The 17,644-nt window shown below is 47.8% G+C and overlaps 1 protein-coding gene across 6 annotated transcripts in view; it reads left to right on the forward strand.

The window, feature by feature from the left end:
• Positions 1–17,644, forward strand: part of CELF1 (CUGBP Elav-like family member 1) — a 1,228,135-nt gene that overhangs the window by 271,760 nt on the left and 938,731 nt on the right. The window lies entirely within an intron of this gene.

Here is a 17,644-nt window from a genome sequence, read left to right on the forward strand (position 1 = left end):
TAGGGCTGCAATGAGTCCACATAAAGCAACACCATTAATTCAAGTTAGCCAGTATATGAAAAGTTATTTATTAGTCCTTTAGTTGCACGCCAAGTATATATAAATCACAGGTGAGTATCATCCCACAAAACCTTATAAACATAAATGCACATTCACCCTTAGGGGAATAGAATTGCATATGAAAATTACCAGTGCAATACAGGTGAGTAGTCTGATGCAAAGAAAAATCGGCAAAACTCTTTATGATAAACGCATTAATGGCTTAACTCAGTCTTAATCAGTCCAACTTTAAGATTGTTAGTGTGTGCTTAAAAGGCACTAGTTCCAAAGTAAAACTCTTAGGGTTAGTTTATACAGAAATAAAATGCAATGGGCTTTGGTGGTGACTTTAGCATGTTCTCAAAGTTAGAAAGAAAATTCTGTAAATTTCAGTTGAGTACTCAATACAATCAGTCACACTTGGAGAGGCCTAGGGACTCGGATTCTTCCAGAGATCAAGGTAGTTGTTCCCGGAAACCGTTATGGACACAATCGTTTGAGCTTGGTCTGTTTGAAGAAGGCCCATGGGTCGCGGGTGCAGAGGTCACTTTCGTCACTGGATTTTCTTTTCCTGTCTGCCGTGGTGCACAGAACTTTCATTCCAGTCGGCTTCCAGTTGAAGACCCAAAGCGATGGAACATGAAGACTTCTATCTTGTAGGGACCCACCGGACACCTCACAGGATTGAAGGAGTGTTTCAATGAGTCACCACTGTTAGACTGTGATAGCCGAATGTACATAGGTGAACACTTAATCAGCGCCAGCATGGCTCCGCTTGGAGTGAGACTGCTCAAAAGGAAGGCGCGGGAAAATTGTGGCATAGTGGCAGAAGCTGAAGATCTGCATAGTTCCATAGTTCCTAGGCTCTACCCAAAATGCTGACTGCTGCAGCGAGATCGCCCAGGGGAGCTAGTCAGTCCACCATTAGGTCCAGGGAAATTTCTAACAGCACAGATCCTTGTGTAGGAGTAAAGACTGGTTGTTGGCACCGGTTCAGGGGTCGAAGTACCAACATGGGTGGTCTTGAGAGAATTCAACAGCATGGGGTCTGGCATGTTTTCACATGCTCATGAATATTCCTAGTCAGGCTGGGAATCATTGGTAAAAGAAAAAACAGTTTTTCTCCTCTAAACCCATCACTGTCCTCTGGATCATACTGCCCCTATTCAATAACGGTCCTCTACCTAAGCGCCATCTCTGGTGACCATCTTCAGTGTTGGGAGTCTTCAAGTTGCTCTCCAAACTAATTTCATGTTTCTTCGTAAATGTTTTGCAAAATAGTTAGCATTTGACGTATTTTTGCTTTATTGTCTTCGACGAAGGATGGAGACCAGCAGCGGGGCTGCGCTCCCGGTGTAGATCGCCAACCACCTCCGGATCATCGAAGTTTCGAGAAGGCCCAGCCTTGGGGCCTACTTCACGCCCTTTCAGCATGACTGAGGTGAAGGAAGGTCTCAGCCTCTTCAAACTCTGCTTGAAGACACCATAAATGCTTATACTGCCTGCATCTGGACCACGATGAAGAGGTGTGCTTTAGTTTTCAAAGAAAACGAAAAAAGACAGACACAGCAGATTGGCGATGCGGCTCAAGTCTAGCAAGGCCTCTGACGAAGCTTCGGGACAAGCCTCATCCAGGACTGGCTGGTCTGAGGAATGGTCTCCCTCTTGGAGGAGGTAGGGATCTTTTGAGGACTCATCACATGCAGGGGGTGTGGGGTCCAAGAGAAGGCCAAGCTCTGCGACTCTAGCTCTGTTGGGTTTGCTGCTGATGCAGGTCCTGATTGGTTCAAAAGGCGTTCACCATCATGCTCCACTGTAAGCCTGCCAATGAAAGCAGCTTCTTCAAAGGGAAAGTCACTAACCCCGTCCAAACTCCAAACTCAGCTTGTGGCCCCGACCTCCATTTTTGGCCTGCAGACCCCCCTTCCCACCGCATCCCTTCCCGAGCGTGTCGCTGCTCCCTCCCGCCTCCCAACCCGCCCACCGCCCGTGATTGGTGACTGGGCTTCCGGGCCCAGGGTCTAGCGACCCGCGCTGCAGGCGCTCACTGCCTTTCACCAACCAACGCCCTCCTCTCCTCCTCTCCCAGCACCGTTCTCATTGGTCCCTCCAGCCTTTATCACCGGTCCCCCGAGGGCAGCCCCCGAGGCCAAGGGCGACTCCAACAGAGGCGACTCCAGGATGTGTCAGCAGGGGAAGCCAGCCAGTGGCCAGCCGTCAACCAGCATCTACACGGACCAGTAAGGTAGGGGGGCCGGGGTTGGGAGAGGTACAGCTTTACACTAGATACCTAACCTCGTTGCCCCAAACTGCATTTGATAGAAGAGCCGCCGTGCCCATATTGCATTGTCTATTCGCCAAACTGCACTGATAGGCTACCCCCACACTATACAGGTGTCTCAAACCTAGCAGGACCGCCGTGCCCAAATTGCATTGTCTGTTCTCCAATCTGCATTGATAGAAGGGCCGCTGTGCCCAAATTGCATTGTCTGTTCTCCAAACTGCATTGATAGGCCTCTCTCCCACTATACAGGTGTCTCAAACTTAGCAGGGCCACCGTGCCCAAATTGCATTGTCTGTTCTCCAAACTGCACTGATAGACTTTTCTCCCACTATACAGGTGTCTCAAACTTAGCAGGGCCGCCGTGCCCAAATTGCATTGTCGCTAAGGGAGACGGAGACTAAAGAGCCACTGTTAGAACCCAACTATATAACTATACAACCCTTAACTCCACCCTTACACCCCGACCAAGACATCAACTAGACTAAAACAACTCTGAATCGTACAATGCCGCGCAAACGACCCACCCAGAGGGAAAGAAGAGAAGAAAGAACAAACACCCCGAAACTTCAACTAAGAACTGCAACAACAGAACACACCCCCACAGACAGGTTCAAAGATCGGACCAACACTGAAAGAGGCAAATCCCTTTACCTGACTCCATACCTCGCTGAGACCTACTCAACAGATCGAACCAACGCGACGCCAAAACCAACTACACTGAACAACCTACCAACATCACGAAGGACAAACCCCACCAGATACAACAAGCACACAACTTAAGCAATAACACCATACATCACCAAAGCAAAAAGAACCCCCAACCATGTCCCCTGGAAGACGAACCAGATGAAAACAAAAACCCTAGACTAAACCTAGAACTACTCGAACGCCGACAACCTGAAACCTGCTCCTGAACAAGATCAGAGAACAACCCTAACAAAAAAAAGGCAAACCAAGCTACACCTCTAAACTCCACTGCAATCTAATAAATGCAAGATCCATGTCAAAACACTCTACAGAGATCTTCGACCTACTCGACGACAACGGCATCGACATCCTCTTCATCACAGAAACTTGGCTGAACGACAACTACAAAATCACACTCCAAAGCTGCCTTCCAGCAAACTTTAAATGCCTTCAAATAAACAGGAAAAACAAAAAAGGAGGCGGCATCGCAATAGCATTTAAAGAGCAGCTGAAAATAAGAACAGACGAACCACTCAACATCCCCAACTGCGAGTCCATGGTCATACACCTAACAGCTAGCCCAAAAACCAACATCACATTCATCCTGGTGTACAGACCCCCAACTTATGATGCATCCTTCGTTGACAACTTCATAGAAGCCATAACCAACATAGCCATCAACCACAAACACCTAATCATACTGGGGGACTTCAACATCTGGTTCGAAGACAGTCATGCCAACTCCCAAAACTCTTTGATTGAACAACTCGCCACCATGAAACTACGACAACTAGTAAAAGGGGCAACTCACTCGGCAGGACACTCCTTGGACGCAATATTCGCAGAGGAAAAACTCATCACCACGGCACCGCCGATACAAATACTGTGGAGTGACCATCTCATCCCATTCGTAATCACTCTGCCTACTCAAGTCTAATCCAACCTCCCAGACTCACAGCCACCACAAAAAGAAACTGGAAAGACGTCAAAAAAGGCAACCTATTCGAACAACTGGAGTTAACCAAGCCCTCAACAGAACTAGACCTAGCTGACCTAGACGGGAAAGCTGAGATACTAGACAAATGGATTGCAGATACAATTGACAAGATGGCCCCAGAAAAACCATTCACACCATCAAAAAAGAGCAATGGCAAAATGGTTTACCCCACTACTAAGCACCATGAAAAAAGAAAACAAAAAGATGGAAATGGAATGGAGGAAAGATTACAATCCAGACAAAAAAACAATGTTCCAGAAGCACATTCGCGCATACAAGAAGGAAATTCAAAAGGCAAAGAGAAAGCATTATGACGACAGAATCACAAATGCCACCAACACACAAAAAGAAATGTTCCGTATCATTAAAGAAATGAGAAACCCACCAGGCTGTGAAAACACCCCAAACCCCTCGGAGAAACTATGCAACAACCTTGCAGACCACTTCAAAAAGAAAATCAATGACATCCGACAAACCATCCAACAGAGACGGACCAGCAGCCACTTACAACCAAACGAACCTAAATCAGAACCGCAGCACAAACTCAATAACTACCCTGAAATATCAGCAGAGGCATTCGCACTGCTGATAAAACACCGCAAGAAAGCGGGCTCACCGATGGATCTCTGCCCCCCGGACATCTACAAATCAATCCTCGGACAAGGAACACCAGCAGAATACTTCAGAAACCTTCTAAATCTATCACTGGCAACAGGAACAGTACCAAGGATCTTCAAATTGGCTTACATCAAACCACTTCTGAAAAACACAAGCGGGGACGTAGATGACCTCCAAATACAGACCAATCTCCAACATCCCCTACCCGGCCAAACTCCTCGAAACCTACGTATACAAACTAACCCAAGAATACTTTGAAGAACACCACCTGCTAGACCAAGCTCAAGTCGGCTTCAGACCCACAAGAGGTACAGAAACAGCACTACTATCCATCTGGGATCACCTAAAAACAAACGCAGACTCCAACACATCTGCCTTTATCCTGCTCGACCTCTCCGCAGCCTTCGACAGTTAGCCATGACACCCTAACCAAAAGACTAGAAGACATAGGCATAACAGACACAGCGTTACGCTGGACTAAATCATTCCTAGCAGACAGAACTGAAACCGTCTGGATCAAACCCTTCAAATCCACCCCAAGAGTCAACGACTGTGGAGTACCACAACCACCACTGTACTTCAACATCTACCAAACCCCAGTAATCAGAATCTTCAAGAAACACATCATCAAATGCTACAACTACGCAGACGACACAAATCATCTACAAGATCGAAGAAACCCAAGCCGATCATTCAAACTTAACCAACTGTCTAAAAGAAGTCTTCAACTGGATGAATGCCAACAACCTGAAAATCAACCCAGGAAAAACCGAAATCATGATCGTATCCAAAGACCAAGAGAAGGAAACAGCCATCCCGTGGCCAACGGAAATGGGAACTACACCATCACCATCTAAGGTAGTAAAAAATCTGGGAGTCCTGATGGACAACACCCTAACCTTAGAACCGCAAATAAACGCAACAGTCAAATGCTTCTTCCTCCTCCACACGGCAAGAAAAATACATTTCCTCTCCCTCACACAAAAAACACTCACCATCGTCGGCCTCATCATGTCAAGTATCGACTATGCAAACAGCCTCTACCTCGGTATACCGGAATACCTACTGAAGAAGCTACAACAGATCCAAAAAACTGCAGCCAGACTACTCCTCAAACTATCCAGAAGAGACCACATCACCCCGGCCCTAAAAACACTACACTGGCTCCCAGTAAAACAGTGCATCATCTTCAAAACAATGTGCATAACGCACAGGGCAATCGGCGGACAAGGAGCAGAATTCCTACAAAAAAAAAATAACAATCTACAAGCCAACAAGACCGCTCAGGTCAACCAACGAAAACCGACTGGAACAAAAACCTTACACCAAGAAGAAACTCTGAGGCACCACTTTCTACCACTTAGCCGCGGAAACCTGGAACAACATCCCAAAAGTAATAAGGAACACCAAAGATCACCTTAAATTCAGAAAATTACTAAAAACCTGCCTGTTCAACACCAGAGACTAAAACCGAAACAACAATAAGACAAACGACTCATCAAAAAAGGACATTGACAAACCCCTAGAATCCGACAGAAGTACCCTGAGCACCAGTAGGGCTGACGCTGGACACAGAGGTCCACCCGCGAGACCCAGAGAAACGGAGGCAACTACTCCAGCCAACCCTTACCATCCCCCACCGCCCGTACAGCCACAACTAGGTACCACGGGGCTGTGGAACGGACAAGATACCACCAATCACCACACAATCGGAAGTATGGACACTAGCAGCTGCGCTAGTCATGTGGAGGGGGTGAGGAGCATGCAAGGTTATTAAGGGAGCGGGCGGAGGGGACAGCTAAATCCTCAAACGGCCTCGAATGCAAAAACGGGCACGTACCTCCTGAGGCTCAGGGTGTACAAGCATCCCGTTGTGTAAGATTACACAAGCCCAACCAGTTCAGTCCAGGATAGAGATGCAAACTAACCAATACCACTAACAATTTCCTTCTCTGCATACACCTCTCAAACTCCAAACCAAACACAACCACAAACCTCTAGCGCAGCAAACCGCACAAACTTCACTACACTGCAACAACGAAACAAACACACAGACTCGCACATCAGCACACGACGACTACCGGCTGCATACACCCCAGGCCCAGCCGACGGAACCACCGGGCTGAGGCTGCAACAGCACATCACTGCAATCTTGCACTTTTCCAGCCTCCACCCACTGACCCACCCTCCCTCCCTCTTTCAAAGCCGCCAGAGCGCCCACTCCGGTGGTGATAGTGCGCGGTACAAACGACCTTTAACATTAAAAGTCTGACAAAGGCTTCACACCAGGCCAAGTCAACTGAGCCACAAGCAAATCGTTGCCCAAGTCAACGATGCCCACCGCAGCTCTGAAAGAGAACGGGTCCAGAAAAGAAGTGGCAGCCACCCACAGGGGGCGGGGGGAGGACGTGAGGGAGGATCTGTCCACTGTGCCAAAGAGGAGACTCATTAGCCCAGATTATGCTGCGCTGGCTCAGTTTGCCCCTAGACCTAGGGATGTGTCTCTGGACATTCTATCAACCCTACACACACACACTGGTCAACGAAATCCAGCAAAGGATGCCGCCATCGGGGCCTGCACCTCCAGAACCTCCCACAGTAAACCCTCCCCAGCGGAAGAGAAAGTCCAAAGGGGGGAGGGGAGGGGGCGGGCGGGTCCGCGGCATCATCATCATCCGCTGCCACCTTGTCACAAGACTCCTACCGGAGCTCTGGATCCGCACACTGGCACAGCTACCATGGCTACTGGTACCGATGAGAACAACTATTTCATCACGGTGGACGGGGGGCCTCCACATGTGGGTGAGCCCCATAGGGCCTCCGCTCCGGAGGAAGTTGGATCTTTTCATTCAGTCATCTTGAGGGCCTCTGTTTGTTAGTTCCTGAGGAGACAAAGGAGGGTTTCCTGTACCAACAAAGCGAGTCGAGAAAGACCATGTCCTGTCGCTTCTTGGATGACATCTGAGAGGAGGGCTTAGCCCTGATGAAAAATCCAAGTATGGCCCGACCAAGCGGCAGATATTGGAAAAAGTAAAGGGTGCCCAATTCAGCTCACCGCATTCTGAGGTCTTGGTCGCAGCTATAAAACTCTTGCGAACCAGTCAATGGCAGCCATGGTACTTCCAGACCAGGAGGGGAAGAAGCTGGATGTGATGGGCGAGAGGACAATTTACACGGCAGCCACTACCATCAAGGCAGCAAACGCCCTAGCCATTTTGTACTCTGGTACAAGCTGGGCCCTATCCTTGACTTCTTGACCGAAGACTACCAGGTCGAGGCGCTGTAAATATTTCAGGAAGGGGAAATGGCCTTGGATGATGCTATCACAGTGGCGGTAGACATCGCCGACAAAGGTTTTCTCCAGATGGGGAACGTGGTGTCTACGCCGTCAAGGTTGGTTGAAGGCTACACATTTCCGCTAGGATTTTCAGACTTTGATGCTGGTTATGCAGTTCGATGTTGAAAACTACTTCAGAAAGGCGGTCGAGTTTTTGCAGGCAATAAAGACCGCAGACAGCAAGTTCCCTTAGAACTTTGCAACAGCGTCAATCCTCGTCCTTTTGCTCTTCTTAAGGAAAGCCAGGGAGATCTTCGAAAGGTTATAGTACCCCTTACAGGCAGCCTTCACGCTCTTCCACTCAAGCGTACAGGGGCACTCTCAAGGCAGCGGAGGTCAGCGACTGCGCTGTCTGCAAGGCAGAGCACCCGCCCTCCCCCCAGCATCCCTGAACCAGCCGTGGCTCCGGGCCCTCATGTACCCCTGTAGGAGGCCGGCTGACTAAGTTTGACAGCACGTGACAAAAGATCACCACAGACAGATGGGTGCTGGATGCTCTGACAGGGGCGCAAGTGTCCTTGTATCCATCAGATTCAGCAGCATGAACTACATGGGCCACACCTTCTGCTGGAAGTGTGGTCTATGTTAAGGAAAGGGGAGATGGAGCCTGTCCTCTAGTGGCTCCGGAGTATATTCCAGATACTTTCGAGTTTGAAAAAAGGTTTGGAGGCAGATTCTGGATCTACGTAGTCTCAACAAGTACTTCAAGTCCCAGATGGTCATGTTGCAGCATCTGCTCGGCCAGCTGGAACAGGGAGATTTTCAGACTTTGTTGGACCTGGAGGGCACCTACCTCCATATACCCATTCACAAAAAGCACTGCAAGCTGCACCACCAGTTCAAGACGTTGCCTTTGGGCCTGACGTCGGCCCAAGGGTGTTTATGAAGTACCTGGCCCCCGGGGATGCACATCTTAGCCTGCTAGGCATCCACGTATATCCCCTACCTGGACGACTGGCAGGTGCGTTCTTGCTCACAATCTCTGGCAAGTGAACACATGGCCAAAACCGTACGTGTGCTGACTGAGCTGGAGTTCTCCATATACTATGCAAAGTCTTGCTGAGGTCATCTCAGGGAGCTGTCTAGCAGCGCGACTCAACATAGTGATATGCCTGATGTCCCCCTCCGAGGAGAGGGTGAAAGCCATATACAGCAAGGTGAAGCTCTTGTTGTCAGCCCAGGCTGCGATGGTGCAGTCCATGTCGCTGCTGGGCATGTCGTCCTGCATCAACCGTGTTTTCCTCTGCAGATTGTGCATTTGAGACCTCTCCAGGAGTTTTTGGATGCGAGGTGGATGCAAGTGTCGGAACTTTATGGACAAGATCGCCCTCAACGAAGAGTTCTGACAGGCGTTACTGTGGGGGGGTGCACGGCAGCACCTCATCCAAGGAGCTCCATATCGGGTTCCTCCTTACCAGGCGGCGGTTACCACCAACACCTCTCTAGAGGGGTGGGCAACCCACACAGACAGTTGCACCCCAGAGTCCTCTGGCAACCAGAGGGAAAGGACCTACACATAAACTACCTGGATCTTCAGGGGTCGTGTTCTGGGCCCTCAAGTCTTTTCTGGCATTATTGAAGGACAAGTTGGTGAGGATCTTCATGGACAACACCATGACCATGTTCTACATCCGGAAACTGAGGGAGGTGGTGCGGGGGGGCAAGGGGTCTTGCAACTCTCTCCAAAAAGGCCCTGGATTTGTGGCAGTGGGCCATTTGTCAAGGCCTGTTCCTCGTTAGGTTTCATCAGGTGGAGGTGGAAGTCAAACACAATCGCGGACTCGCTCAGCAGGGAACCGTTGTCTTGCCACGAATGGGAGTTTCACCAGGACCCAGTCTCACTGCTGTTCGAAAAATGGGGTCGACGGCACCAAACACTTATTGCCAGAGGTTCGCCAGCAGGTTCCCTCAACGGAGGAGTTTAGGGGATGTGTTCTCGTTCCCATGAGAGGGTCGGTTCCTATACGCTCCCCCCCACACTCTGTTTTCAATCCCCTTACGTGTGATTAATACTCACAGTGCCACTGCAGGATGATACTAATCGCTCGGGCGTGTTCGAGGCAAATCTGGTATTCAGATTTACTACGCCTGCCAGTGGCCCAGTCCATCAAGCTGCCGCTTTCCCCAGACCACCTCGCCGGAGAAGTGGGGGGCGATTCTCCATCACAACCTGGAGTCTCAGAAGCTTAGGCCATGGGTTAGCCAAAGCGGGACTGGCTCATGTCTCTACCAAGGTGCATCTCACTGCCACATCCAGGTACACCACGTTGCCGGGCAGACCTTTGCTCAAGGAGTTCCTCAAAGGGCTCTTCAGGACTTTCCCGCCGGTGAAGGCTCCTGCCTCGGCTTGGGAGCTCAATGTTGTGCTAACTAAGCTCATGGGAGTGCCCTTCGAACCTATGCATCAGGCTGTGCTCCAGTTGCTCTCGTGGAAGACTGCTTTCCTCGTGGCTATCACCTTGGCTAGGCGGGTTGGGGAGATTCAGGCCCTGTCTTGCCAGCTGCCTTACTTGTCTTTCCACGCTTCAAGGTGGTACTGCGTACACACCCCACCTTTATGCCAAAAGTACCGTCGGAATTCCACCTCAATTAATCTTTGGTGTTACCTGCCTTCTTTCTGACAGTCGTTGCCGGCGGAGAGGGCCTTGCATTCACTGGACGTTGCTCGTGCCTTGAAATTCTACGTGGCACGTTCAAAGGATTTTTCAAAAGATTCCTCAATTCGTCAACTTTGGACCTGTAAATCAGGGACAGGCCTCGTCAAAGACTTCCATCTCCAGGTGGCTCTCCGACTGCTTCGTGCACGGTCGTCGACTGGCTAGCAAGCTGCTGCCAGGCTGTCCGCGAGCCCACTCCACCAGAGCATCACAGCTACAATAGCGTTTCTCTATGGTGTGACCCTGCTCAACATCTGCAGGGCTGCTTCATGTGGGTCCATGCACACCTTCACAAGGTTCTACTGCTTCGACAGGGATTCCAGGAAGGAGTCCCGAGTTGGAGAAGCGGTACTACGCAACCTGTTTGTTTGAGGTGAGTCAGTCTTGCCACCTCCTGTAGTTATGTATATTCACTGCTTTGTAATAGTTCGTAAGCACGTGAATCCATCCCAGACGCCATGCTGGAGAAGTTGTTCTCCAGTATGGGTCTGCCATGGATTCACATGCAAACCCTCCCTCCTTCCTCTCTCTGGCTCTTGGTTCATACTGTCACTTTCCATGCTTACCAAATCTGAAGATGGCCACCACGGTGGAGCTTAGTCAGGGGACGGTCATTGGATGGGGGGGTAGTTTGACCCAGAGGACAGTGATTGGTTTAGATGAGAAATAGTTTTAAAGTGAAAGTAAAACTGTTTTTCTTTTACTGAGATTCCCAGCCTGACAGGGAATATTCATGAGCATGTGAATCCATGCCTGACCCATGCTGGAGAACAATAGTTACAGGTAAGTAATATAAACCTCATCTCAAAACCTGATAGTGAGGCCCTCTGCAAACGACCACTCCCTCCACCAAAACTACCATCAGACATTTCTGACCCCAGCTTGCGCAGACAACATTGCAGCAGCATAGGGCATCCAAGGACACCAACAGGTAACTTGATACACTGCAGTCTGGTCAATGACTTCTCCATCTCTAAACCTAGAAGCGAGATTTGTGACATTCTTAGCAAAGGTGAAGCCGACATGCTCTTTATAACAAACCTGTTCGGCAGGTGACTGCAAGGCCCACAAATCTATCCCCACCAACTTTCAAACTCCTACAAGTCAACCGAAACGGCAAGAGGAATTTGGTAGCAACGTGGCAAATAAGGAACACCTAAAAATCTCGACTTATCACACATGGATTTCCTGAACTGTGATATGCCTCTCGCTTGACCACCAAACTAATCTCTCCTTCCTAATTATTTAGACTACCATCATTCAACCCAACCTTTGCAGAAAACGTTTTAGACGTGGTTGCTAACCTAGCAATACAAGGCACATCTCTAACAGTTGATGGAGACTTAAACATGTGGCTCGAGGAGGGAAACGGTCTGCACCCAAAGGCTTGACCTCCTACATGGCCAGTTTTCACCTTAAACAAATTGTCAATGGCGCAACACGCACTGTATGCCAAATCCTCAATGTTTTATCACCCTCGCAGGAAAAACAACTTTAGCAAGATTGTTCACACCAATCTACGAACAGTGAAAAAAAAAAATGAAATACTCAAACGTGGCGGAAACACTGCAACCCACGAGTCAGTCCCCTTCCAAAGGCACATCCGTCACTAGAAAGCAGAAATCCTTCAAGCAAAGAAACTTTACTATTCCTAACTAATCAATAATGCACTGCTTCCTGAGAAAGACCTTTACCAAATCATTGAGATGCGAAATCCTGCCTCCTGCAAGAAATTACTTCCACCTACCCAAAAACTCGATCAATTATTTTAGAAAGTTATAAACCTACAGCAAGCCATCAACGCTACAATAAGGGCGGAGTGAGAAGTAACATTAAAACCTTGGTCAATAACATTTAGCCTACAACCCCTTCAACGGCATTAAAGCAGTATCTGAACCAGACTAAGAAAATGTGGGAAACTAAGCAAGAAACCCTGCTTTCCAATTGACCCCCGTCTGAATACCTACAAAGAGATCCTTAAACACCAGCTTTCTACTTCTGAAAATGAAGGAACTGCTCTTGTGAAAAAGGAATTGTACCAAAAGCTTTCAAGGCTGCCTCTGTTAATCTTTCCGGGGCAGGCTTCCTTTGTGCTGCTGCTTCTGCTGGATTGCATCAGTTGTTTGGGACTGTTGGCGATGGCATGTTTTTGCAATGCGCATGTATTTTTATGTGCTACATGTTGTTCTTTTGTTATGCTACTCTATGTTGTGTTTAAGCTGTAGAAACTTTTTTGTACAATGTCTTGTTCTGTTGGGACCCATGTGTTCCTTACCTAAAGCTTGGTGCACGTGAACTAGAATCTACCAGAGTGTTTACGTTTTACATGCATTTGTATGTACTCATTCACACCTTTTGAGGAGGTGGAGAATATGCTAGTTTCCTTTTTATACCAGCTGTTTGTCATGTAATATGCTGACGTTTCATTATAATTTTTTGCTTTAAATGTCTAATGCTCCCGTGTCTTTTAAGCAGCCATAATGCTGCCATAGCCCCTGAACACACAAATAAAGGAACGGAAGGTAGACAATCTAATGTGTTAACCAGACCCTACACCCCGATTTTAAACTAGCAGTCAGAAGATGCCCTCTAACTGCAGCCCAAGGTGAGAAGGCTCATCAAATGCAGGTTTATGTAATTCAACTCCCATAGGCACCCAGCCTAACACACCAATATAACCATTCCCCTAAAGGTCATAGCAGGACTTGGGAGCCCTCAGGAAGACATTGCTGGGGCTTTTGCTCCGCGAGAGGCTGTAGTTGAAATCCCTACTTGAGTTTAATGTGCCCATATTTCCTTTCATCTTTTCCCATATCGGGCTTAGAGGTGTTTGTAGGGGACGAGGGAAGTGATTTTTAAGCAGAAGGGCTCTGCACACTATATATGGGCATGGTTTCTACATACCTTGGCTCACCAGGTTACTGTTGCAGGCTCAGTGTGACTGCTGCAGAGCAATTGGCAGGCTTTGTGTCCTTAAGCACAGAGGGTGTCTAGGGTATTGGCAAACAAATGTTTGGTAAACATGACTTAAATAGCTAAAAAAAAGAAAATTTAAGATGGTTCTTGCTCGCTTTTCATGGGGCTTTTTTCAAACTCTGCAAGTCTGTTTTTCTGACGTGCAACTCCTTCCAAATGTATGTTTGGGGCTCTAGGTACGGAACGCGAATGGCTGTTGTCTGACTTCTTGGGCCTGGCTTAAACATACCTGGTCTCCCCATGAGATGAGTATATTCCAGACATGCACACTGATGCCGCTCACACCATGCTCCAGCAATCTCTCCTTTCAGCGACATGCCACATAGAATACTGTTGAGTGCCATGATAAATTTGGTCTGATTTTAGACATGGCTCCTCATCTTTTCCTTGCAATGCCTTCCTGAGTATCTGATCTATCCCACCCCTGCCTCCCAAAAATCTACCCGACCTTTGCTCCTCCGTACTACTACAGAGTATTCTATTATACTCCTTTGCCTTTCTGGCAGGCAAAAAGTGCTTCAATGCCATAAACTTCGGCAGTAGGTGCTATACAAATGCAAGATAACCTATATGGTGCAATGCAGATGTCGCCATGACTGGTCGAATTTAACACCCGAGTGAATCTTTTAAGCTGCTACAGCAAGGCGCGACAGGGGTACTTTTATCCCTTGTTCTTTTGTTTAAAGTAACAGTTCTGTTACATGTTGTATCCGAGGCTGGCTGGTGGTGGCAAATATTCTACTGTGCTTTTTTATTTTTCTCGCATTAACTTTTGCCTTTTTCTGCATTTTGTCGTCATTCCATATACAAGGCTGTACCACAAGTTTTAGCCTGCCCTTTGGGCATCTTGTCCTTTGGCCTTCTTGCTTTTCTGATTGGTCCAGAAACACCATATATGGAAAGCACTTTCCCAGGCAAAGCAGCAGTATGTGTCGGATGTGGTGGCTGGGATTGACTGGTCCCCGGCCACATCTTGTCAGTGTCTTCTACTGGACATGTGGTGGTGGTAGGATGTCCATGATTGCACCGCCTCTGCCAGTTTGCTTAAAATTCTTACCGTTGGTGGGCTCGGGGAGACTAAAACTCAAATATAGGATAGGACTCCTGCAGCCATTCTTCAGGCTGTCATTGGATACAAAACCCCTTTGAAGAGGCGCATCCAAGGGTCTTCAGCAGGATAGTCGATGGCTGTCAGCCAGCATTGCTTTCATTGATTAGTCAAGCCCTGGCCTGTCTGGAACAAATAGTGCTTACCCCAACTCAATGATGCTGCCCTTGGAAACTGTAAGAAGTGTCTTGTGACCACATTGTGCACTGACGAGATCCTTCCTGGTCTCCTCCTTTCCATCAGTCGCTACCCTTTGGATCCTGCAGGTATTCACCTTGTTGGATAAGAGGTAACCACCACCCCCTGCAGCTGGAGCACCCCAGAACAAAGAGGTGACTTGTTGGACAAGCTTCTTTGTCTCTGCCATGATGTTTGCCTTCTGCACCCTGACAGACAGTGTTTATCACTACTGCCTGCCTGCGTTTCCTCGGGGGATGTCCGTAGGCAATTGCCATGGTGGTTGTCCTCTTGCGATGACGAGGTCGTCAGCCACATAAATGCTTAATTAGCAGACACACTGCAATCTTTGCACCAGAGACCCCTGGGCACTCTCCAAAGGAACCAACACTAAGAGCCAACAGATTCAGAAACCCTAGGGCTTGTTTCTGAAGCAATCTGTGTAATGGGTGTGTTTGCATACCTGTTTATATCCCTCCTCCCCGCCTGACCTTAAATTCCTGACACTCCCTTGCTTGAGATGGGTGGACTTCTTGCCAAATATCCTCTCGGTATAATGTTCATTAATCACCCCTTTTTTTTTTTTTACGTCCATTTTTGTTGAAATCTTTAGTCTGAAAAACCCATTGAAAAATGTATGGGGATGGCTGGGTGGGTAAGGGCATATGTTAGGCAAAAATTGATGTTTTAATCCTCTGAGACTACACAACCCTTGTCCTCTTGGTATTGGGTAACCCACCTTTTGGTAAAGGCCTGTACTACACAAGTTGGTAGAGTGAGTGTCTGTCAGGGAAGATGGTCCAGTGGAGTTCGTCTCGGGGTTAGTTGATCCCACTAACCCAAGGGAAGAAGTCCCTTCCGGCGCTTCTCTTGTCGATTAGAAAGGGCTTCACATGGCAATTCAAAGGTCCAGGAGGATGCAGCAAGCTTTGTTTACGGTTTCTTCTTCGCGCTGTTCTTCCCAGTGGTCGACTGTCTTCCATCTCAAAACCCTGGCATAGCTGTTGAGTGACTGTTCTGAAAGGACAGCCAGGGCAATCAGGCCTGGGTGCATTTAGGCATTTGTTAAAACAAAGGACAGGCGTTTCAGGAACCTACCTCCCTTCCTGCCCTTCCAGACACACTGGAGCCAGAGGCCGGTTTCAGTACTGAAGCCCACCAAAGGCAAAACGAACAAAGGGCTCAAACCTGGCATGGCGTGCACAGTAAAACCAAAGAAACATCTCAGACAGGAAATTGTGAAAAATGACGACCAGGGCTATTTTGAGAAAATGATTGCCCCACAGGTGCTATACTGCCGTAGAGGATTCAGCCTGTGGTAGAAACGCACAATGGTAGGACATTTGAACCACTGCCACCAGCCATTTAAAGTAGTGAAGATAACATAAACGTTTTTACATGAGTAAGCAGGAAAAGGGGCATCTAAGTAACCCCCCCAGCACTCCACATAAGATGGTGTGTGCTGGACATAAGAAGAGAAAAGGCAAGTAAAGCCAATTTCACTCTTCTGTTCTTGGGAACAGTAGTACACACAGGAAAAGGTATTTCAACCTTATGAGAAATCTAAAGGATTTCTCAGTGACTCTGCACTGAAGGTGCTATGTGTCACCATACAAAAATTAGATGCCTATGGAGTTTGTCAGACTCCAAAAACAAAGGAAATCCAAATCGGGCCAAAACACATGAGCTATTGAGCAAAAGGGCTCCCACTCCCAGGTTAATATTTAAAAACGCCCTAAAGTCCAGCAAAAGAGCTGGGGTCTCGAAGGTTGAAGGGAATTAGCACAGAAATGAGACTTCTCCCCAACAGCATATAAGGGGTAGGATGGGTGGGTAATAGGGAATAAATAAGGGCAGGATAGTTTGAGGGGGTGGCGGTCCCCCAAATATAAAAATCTTAAATTATTTATTTTCGGCAAATATTTTCAGTAAAAGAGCCAGCTAACAAACTGTGGATGAATGAACATAGAACCATCCCCTCCTGGCCTTCCTTTAAGGAGATGGGATTTAGAGGGGACACCTAAAGAACTTCCCATCTTCTTACCTTCCTGCAGCACTTATATGTACATGTTAGCTTTGCCAATACTTGTTCTGGTACTTTAAAAGACTCAAGCTTTAAAAGACTAATTCTTTGAGTCTGGCTTACTTTAGGACTTTTGACTCTTGGGGCACTAGGCCCCATCCTCTAGCAGGGAAGCACGTAAGTGCTAAGGCCTTATTAGGCAGCATATCAGTGTTTTTACTGTTTTCTGAATACTTGCCCATATCTAACTGGTTCTACCGCTTGTCTTTGCTGCATTCGGTTTGCTAATGTTTGTTCTTGAATCTGATTTAACTGTCTAAAAATGAGAGCTGGTGCTCTTTATCAACAGCACTGCAAGGTAAATGTATGTTTAGTCATGTTATATCGACTTTTATTCTTCGCACATCACCACCACAGTGGTCGTAAAGTGCTGAAACCTTTTGTGTATTTATGAAACGTAACCCCACTCATGGTGCCAACCAGATTGTGGTCTGTGGAGTGAAATGGAAATAGGGGGTAGGGGGGAGGAGGTTGGGAGGGAGGTAAGCCGGAAATAGCAAAGGGGAGAAAGTCTGAGAACAGAACAGACATAGGCCACAACAAAAAGGGAAAGATAACTTGATTAGCTATTGCTGGAATGCTTGTATAGTAGTATGGGTTTAGGGCAAAATAAGTTGGGAAAAGAATTACGAACTGTCAATATTGGACACATTATTTGTCTCGTCAGCGGCACCCTGCGCT

This window comes from Ambystoma mexicanum, chromosome 11, assembly GCF_040938575.1.
Source record: "Ambystoma mexicanum isolate Mex_15411 chromosome 11, UKY_AmexF1_1, whole genome shotgun sequence".
In the NCBI taxonomy this organism is placed as follows: domain Eukaryota; kingdom Metazoa; phylum Chordata; class Amphibia; order Caudata; family Ambystomatidae; genus Ambystoma; species Ambystoma mexicanum.